We start from the raw sequence: 6,943 nt of genomic DNA, 5'->3' as shown, positions 1-6,943 counted from the left end.
ATATTTCAAAGTGAATTAGGAAGAAAGCGCGTAAGAAAAAGAAAATTAACTTTTTCCGTGAAAATTCTCAGGCAAGTATCACACAGAAATTTTGTGATAAATTAGTGCTGAAATTAATCGTGTAAATAATTGCTTATTCATAAAACACTTTAATCTTATCATCTATTATTAAATTTATATTTCGAATTGTTCATATCTAACAACTCAAGTGCGACCTAATGCAAAACACGTTTATATGACATTTAAACAGAATTTGGTTAATACATGTGGCATTATCCTTAATTGTAATTACTATATATCCTTTGTGACATCTGAGATAAGACTCATGTGTGAAGGTTTTATATCCCTAAGTTCGTACTCCCTGTAAACTTACTTTCATAACTCATTACTATTGTCCATCACATTACGCAACAGGATTAGTGTAATAGCCTTTACCTTGTGGACACTGACCACGGGTAATTGATCTAACAATTAGCGACACCTGTCACTTAAACCTCAGGTACCTTTAATTTATTGTACGTACATGTATTTAACTGTGATATGTTGTTTTGTAAATCAGTTAGGTTCTAGACTCTGTCCGGAACACATCGGGTATATTTTGGACACTCCAGAATATCCCGCCGTCAAGTCAAAAGTTATCTCTTATTAAATTTCAAAGTTAAACTTTTATCAACTCTTACGTCATCATTTCAACAAGACAAAACGTGCAGAAAAACCTTATGTTACAAGTATCCCCGTTGCAAATATTTGACATCAGCCAATCAAAACGACAGCGTTTGTACAAACCTGTCCTTAGTTGTATTTGTACGGCATATAATCCAACGATCAAAGACTGTAACACTATCCTCTTACCAGTGACGTCACATAATTCAACATCACTTGCGTTCGTCCATTAGTATTGGCTGTCTATGAGGAAAGCTTGCCAGCCTAGATTTATGTGAGTGACTGTTTAAGACTTGGTGACATCCGGGATACACTCATTAGTTCCCGAATTCCTCATTAATTTACGGATGTATGGCAAAACCTTGTCACACTATATATAGCTAGTAGAATATCTTGTATTTGGAACGCTTGACCAGTGCCGACTTTCATGGTTAGCAATACGACATCTCTAGCCAGTCTTACGATCAATTATCCCATAGTGCTTCTCCCCAAACCGGGATCAGTTATTTTTGGTTACATAAATAATACATTATTTCCGCCGTACCGAGAAAGCTGTATATAGAATGAAATGAAAATAGTGCTATATACAGATGAACTTATTAATAAGTGTTAGCGTCCCGATATAACAAGGGCGGGTCGATTTCTGTTTGGGGAGACGAACAAGAAAGATAATGACCCACGTGTGATGAACCTGATTAAGAAACTCGAGAGTTTGTATCAACTATTTCTACCGAACTTGACTTATTATACCTACTAAGTGGGTCCGAGGATTATTCTTTTATTACAGTATATTTCTAGCTGGCGTATGAATATGCCAGCAAATAAATGCGGGAAGTATTTGTGTGTTTTTGTTTGTTATTTGCTTGAGTGGTGTTTTTTTCATAAGTTCCCTATTGAAATAATCATGCATTTATACCTTATATAATTTTTACATTGTAATAAATAAAAGATATACTTTCCCGTGATGACGTCTCACATTCGGTTATGACGTTACATGCTTCAGTACCTTCCACTGTATTAGACTTGCACAGGTTCGATAATTTAGGAATTATAAAAAAAAGTAATTTGCACTGAATGTAAAAATGAAGATTAAATCCTGTTCGTTTGAGTTTTATTGTGTATATAACTATATCGGCCGGAGGCAATCAGATATTGCAGTTTGTAAAAAAAATGTTCTCAGTAAAGACCCGTTGAGGTTCCTGTACGGCATTTATCTGATAGATTGAACAGCTCCTAGTAGTGAATAATTGAATCGCTTCAAATTCCATCACGATTGGCTGTAAGCTTTTACCAGGGTCGTGCAATTTATTTGAGAAGATACAGAACAAGTTTGATTTAAATCTTCATTTCCTATGAGTTAACCTGTCTCAATAATCATTACATAATAGTATGTTACCTATAAGTAAATTGGTCTAGTTAATTAACATGACAGGTAAGAATGCGACTCAATGTTAGCTTAAGGACAGCACTAGTGATGGGATCAACTAATAGGTGAAATTGTTTGTTGTTGTTCGGTCACGTGTCTGAATTCAATTTCGGTGATGCTATTTTGGAAAACAACCAAAATGTTTTGATTTTTCAAACAGCGAAATACTGCCAAAAAACAACGGGACTCCATCCTTTACTTGATTGCCCACAGGGAAAGGATAACAGAATTCTCATTTAAATTTGGCAGAGTTATCAGTATGCACATCGTTTCAATTCTTAAATTGTTCGTAATCGCCGTAATTGTTATAAACCCTATTTAACGAATTGCGCAGTCCTGTTATTGAGCTAGTAATATGATTCTATGCTCAGATGTAATTGACGAAGAAAATGAATTGAACAATTATCACTGTCATCGCCCGGCACAGATATCGGAATTAACACTTAAGCTTACGTCATACATCAAACTCTTACTTCTTTTCTAGAATTACATTTGAAGGTTAAACTATGGCAGGATAGCATGTACATTGTAACAAAATGAATCGGTTTACCATTGTTGAGAATAATGTTTATTTATAAAGAGGATTGTTCGATTGTGCAAATTGCAGAAAGTTTTAATCAAGGGTCAATGTTGGAATTATGATCTAACCTCAAACGAATCTTTATTCCAAACGTTTTAAGCATGTAGTAAGTATAGTCTATAAAAGTATAAGTCTGATACCAGGTCTGGTCTAAAAGAGTACAAGTCTGATACCAAGTCTGGTCTATAACGATATTAGTCTGATACCAGGTCAGGTCTATAAGGACATAAGTCTATACCATGTCTGGTCTTAAACAGTATACGTCTGATACCAGGTCTGGTCTATAACAGTCTAGTCACCCTATATTCTAAATCAACCCAAACCTCAAACTAATTGCAACAGTTTTTTGTTTTTTTTTTGTTTTTTGGAATGCTAGTTATCAGTATTATAACAGGAAAATAGTCTCCTGGAATCAAACTTTGGCCAACAAAATCTACCTTCTATAGGATCAAGAAAATAAGGAAAATCACATATCTGACGACTATTGAAGTGTAATCTTTACCTCTTTTGCAATACTGGATATATAAGATTAACCGTATATAACTGAAATATAGTACGGATTTACCAAAATGTTACAGCAGAGGTATTGCATTGAAAAAATATTGAACTATTAAAATGCCTTAAAAGCATTTTGTCGTCGACGACAGACCGATATGAAAAAAGTCGATAAAACGTCAGAATAGTTCGGACTACCCCCCATTCTGTTCTAGTGTTAGAAAGAACAAACATTAACTGTTAAAAAAGTAAGATACGAGTTTAACCTAACTTCCCCTTAATCAAGAGGACCATGTTATGGTGGTAATTCCTGCCAAAAGATTTAACAATCTGATTAAACCCCAAAAAAATATTCACATTTCTGTTGTCAAAAAACATTGACTTAGCCATATTTAACGGTTTAGTCAAATTTGCACGAGGTGAGGTTTTCATCAACCTGACTTCATTCATTTTTTGGAGATTATCTTGACCAAGATGGCATTTTTGCTAAGAATAACTTGCATAGAAAATGGTTTAGAGCACTTTTCAGTATTTTGCTGAAGATATTGTTAAAATCTTATATGCCTAAATTGAAATATTGTTCAATTTGGACTTTAAAACAGCTCCCAGTCAGCCCCGCAGGCCAACTTTGAACATTCATTAATTCTAATATGTGAAAGAGAAACTCCTCATTTATGAAACTTAAATACACAAATCAGTTTTCAATGCATTTCTACAAAGCCAGTATCGATATTGATGTTGTGATTAACTTAATATTCTGTCTTAAAAATGCAACAAAAGCTAAAATGTTCGACTTTTAAATGCTTTTAGCAATATTCATGGTACGATATTTTTTCAATTTGATGGTTCCTATTTTTGTGTGTGGCTAAGATGTATTGTGCAATGATTGGTCATGCAATACAGTGAATTCCTCCTATTCAGAGTTATACAAGAGGTTGATATTTACACTTAAATATTGGTCAAGTAAGCAATTATTTTTATTTTCATGATCCTATTTCGGGCGGAAAAAAGCATTTTCCCAAAGGTTGATTTTTGTGGATTTTTTTCTGTTACACAGTATAAACTAACCTGTATGAAAAACCAGAAATAAATTATGTTGCAATTAGTTTGAGGTTTATAATAGGGTGACTAGACTATAACGGTACACGTCTGATACCAGGTCTGGTCTATAACGGTATAAGTGTGATATCAGGTCTGGTCTATAACAGTCGTCTGATACCAAGTCTGGTCTATAACGGTATAAGTGTGATACCAGGTCTGGTCTTTAACGGTACACGTCTGATACCAGGTCTGGTCTATAACGGTACACGTCTGATACCAGGTCTGGTCTATAACGGTACACGTCTGATACCAGGTTTGGTCTATAACGGTACACGTCTGATACCATGTCTGGTCTATAACGGTACACGTCTGATACCAGGTCTGGTCTATAACGGTACACGTCTGATACCATGTCTGGTCTATAACGGTACACGTCTGATACCAGGTCTGGTCTATAACAGTACAAGTATATACCAAGTCTGGTCTATAATGGTACACGTCTGATACCAGGTCTGGTCTATAACAATACACGTCTGATACCATGTCTGGTCTATAACAGTACAAGTATATACCAGGTCTGGTCTATAACGGTACAAGTATATACCAGGTCTGTTCTATAACAATACACGTCTGAGTCCAGGTCTGATCTATAACAATACAAGTATATACTAGGTCTGGTCTATAACGGTACAAGTATATACCAGGTTTGGTCTATAACAGGACAAGTATATACCAGGTCTGGTCTATAACGGCACAAGTATATACCAGGTCTGGTCTATAACGGTACAAGTATATACCAGGTCTGGTCTATAACGGTACAAGTATATACAAGGTCTGGTCTATAACAGGACAAGTCTATAACAGGACAAGTATATACCAGGTCTGGTCTATAACGGTACATGTATATACCAGGTCTGGTCTATAACAGTACATGTATATACCAGGTCTGGTCTATAACAGTACAAATATATACCAAGTCTGGTTTATAACAGTACAAGTATATACCAGGTCTGGTCTATAACAGTACAAGTATATACCAGGTCTGGTCTATAACGGTACAAGTCTGATACCAGGTCTGGTCTTTAATGGTACAAGTATATATACCAAGTCTGGTCTATAACGGTACAAGTCTGATACCAGGTCTGGTCTATAACGGTACAAGTATATATCAGGTCTGGTCTATAACGGTACAAGTATATACCAGGTCTGGTCTATAACGGTACAAGTATATAAAAGGTCTGGTCTATAACAGGACAAATATATTCCAGGTCTGGTCTATAACGGTAAAAGTCTGATATCAGGTCTGGTCCACAATGGTATGAGAATATACCAGGTCTGGTCTATAACAGTACAAGTATATACCAAGTCTGGTCTATAACGGTACAAGTCTGATACCAGGTCTGGTCTATAACAGTACAAGTATATACCAGGTCTGGTCTATAATGATATAGGTCCGATATCAGGTCTGGTCTATAACAGTGTAAGTCCGATACCAGGTCTGGTCTATAACGGTACAAATCTGATACCAGGTCTGGTCTATAACGGTATACGTCGGACACCATGTCTGGTCAAGCGCATTATGATTTGTTTGCTTGCAAAGCTGTGTCATTCAAATAGATTATCAATACCATACAAAAACAGTTCAATACTTATATTTACGTTTTCTCTGCCTCCTATGTTCTTTTTTTAACTTATAATTTATATTTAAAATTAAAAATGCCCGCCTTATCGACAGTCCACACAATTTCGTTCAATAGTTTGAACAGCGTATTGTCACGTGCTGATTGGCAAACAAAGTAGTTCTTTGAAATTTTAACAAACACTTCAATTGTATTCCCTAATGCAGTATCAATACAATTGCGTATGATATGTCTATAGTGTGATTTAAGTTTATCAATAGAACTCCGAGCTGAAAGTTAGATTTGAATTTGTTTCGATTTTTCCCCGGAACAAACGCGCATGGACAAATACAGTGAACACCGGAAATCAGACCTTGCCCTCCACGAGGGAGTTATTTTTGGAAGTTAATTCGAACTTTTCTCTTTGCTCATTTTGTGTGAAGAATCTAGGCGTGAATGTATTTGTTGATTGTATGGGAACCTGACAACAGTCGGTAGATTCTATAACATCCTCGTTATTTGACATGTCGTCAGAAACTGAGTAATGGTGGATGCGAGACGTGTGAAAATGATAGCGTTTGAAGTGAGTGATTTTGCGACGGAGCACAGGTTCGTTACAAATGTGTGAAATGTTTATTTGTGCTGTGACTCATATCAGTAGGTCTGTAACATATGTGTCAGTAGGTCTACAGAATGTGTATTTCAGACATTTGTAAGGAACCCCTGTTGATCAGTTCAGTGAAACAGACGATATTTCTGATAAATTGCATGAGCGTTAAAATTGTTTCCATTGCCGGCATTAGTGATTTCAACCGATGTGCATTTTGTACGCTTGCAGACCTTGGTCTTGTTTTCGTTGTAATAAGTGTTTTTTTATTTTATTTTTTATTTTGCACATAACTTTACAATGACATTGTCAAATCTCACAATGCCCAGCGATATTTCAGCAGCCGTTATGTTTATTTATATTGGATATTGTAGTTCCGGTCAGTGTTGTATTAATACGCTAAGAATTGTGTCTCGTGATGCATGGTAATAAAGTCCCATCAACGACACAGTTTTCAAAGAGGCTATATAGTGGCAATGCCATGCAAATGTAAATATAACAGTATAAGTCCG

The sequence above is a fragment of the Mizuhopecten yessoensis genome, unplaced genomic scaffold (assembly GCF_002113885.1).
Source record: "Mizuhopecten yessoensis strain PY_sf001 unplaced genomic scaffold, ASM211388v2 scaffold2111, whole genome shotgun sequence".
In the NCBI taxonomy this organism is placed as follows: Eukaryota; Metazoa; Mollusca; class Bivalvia; order Pectinida; family Pectinidae; genus Mizuhopecten; species Mizuhopecten yessoensis.
The sequence above is the reverse complement of the archived record's forward strand: the minus strand, read 5'-3'. Positions refer to the sequence as shown.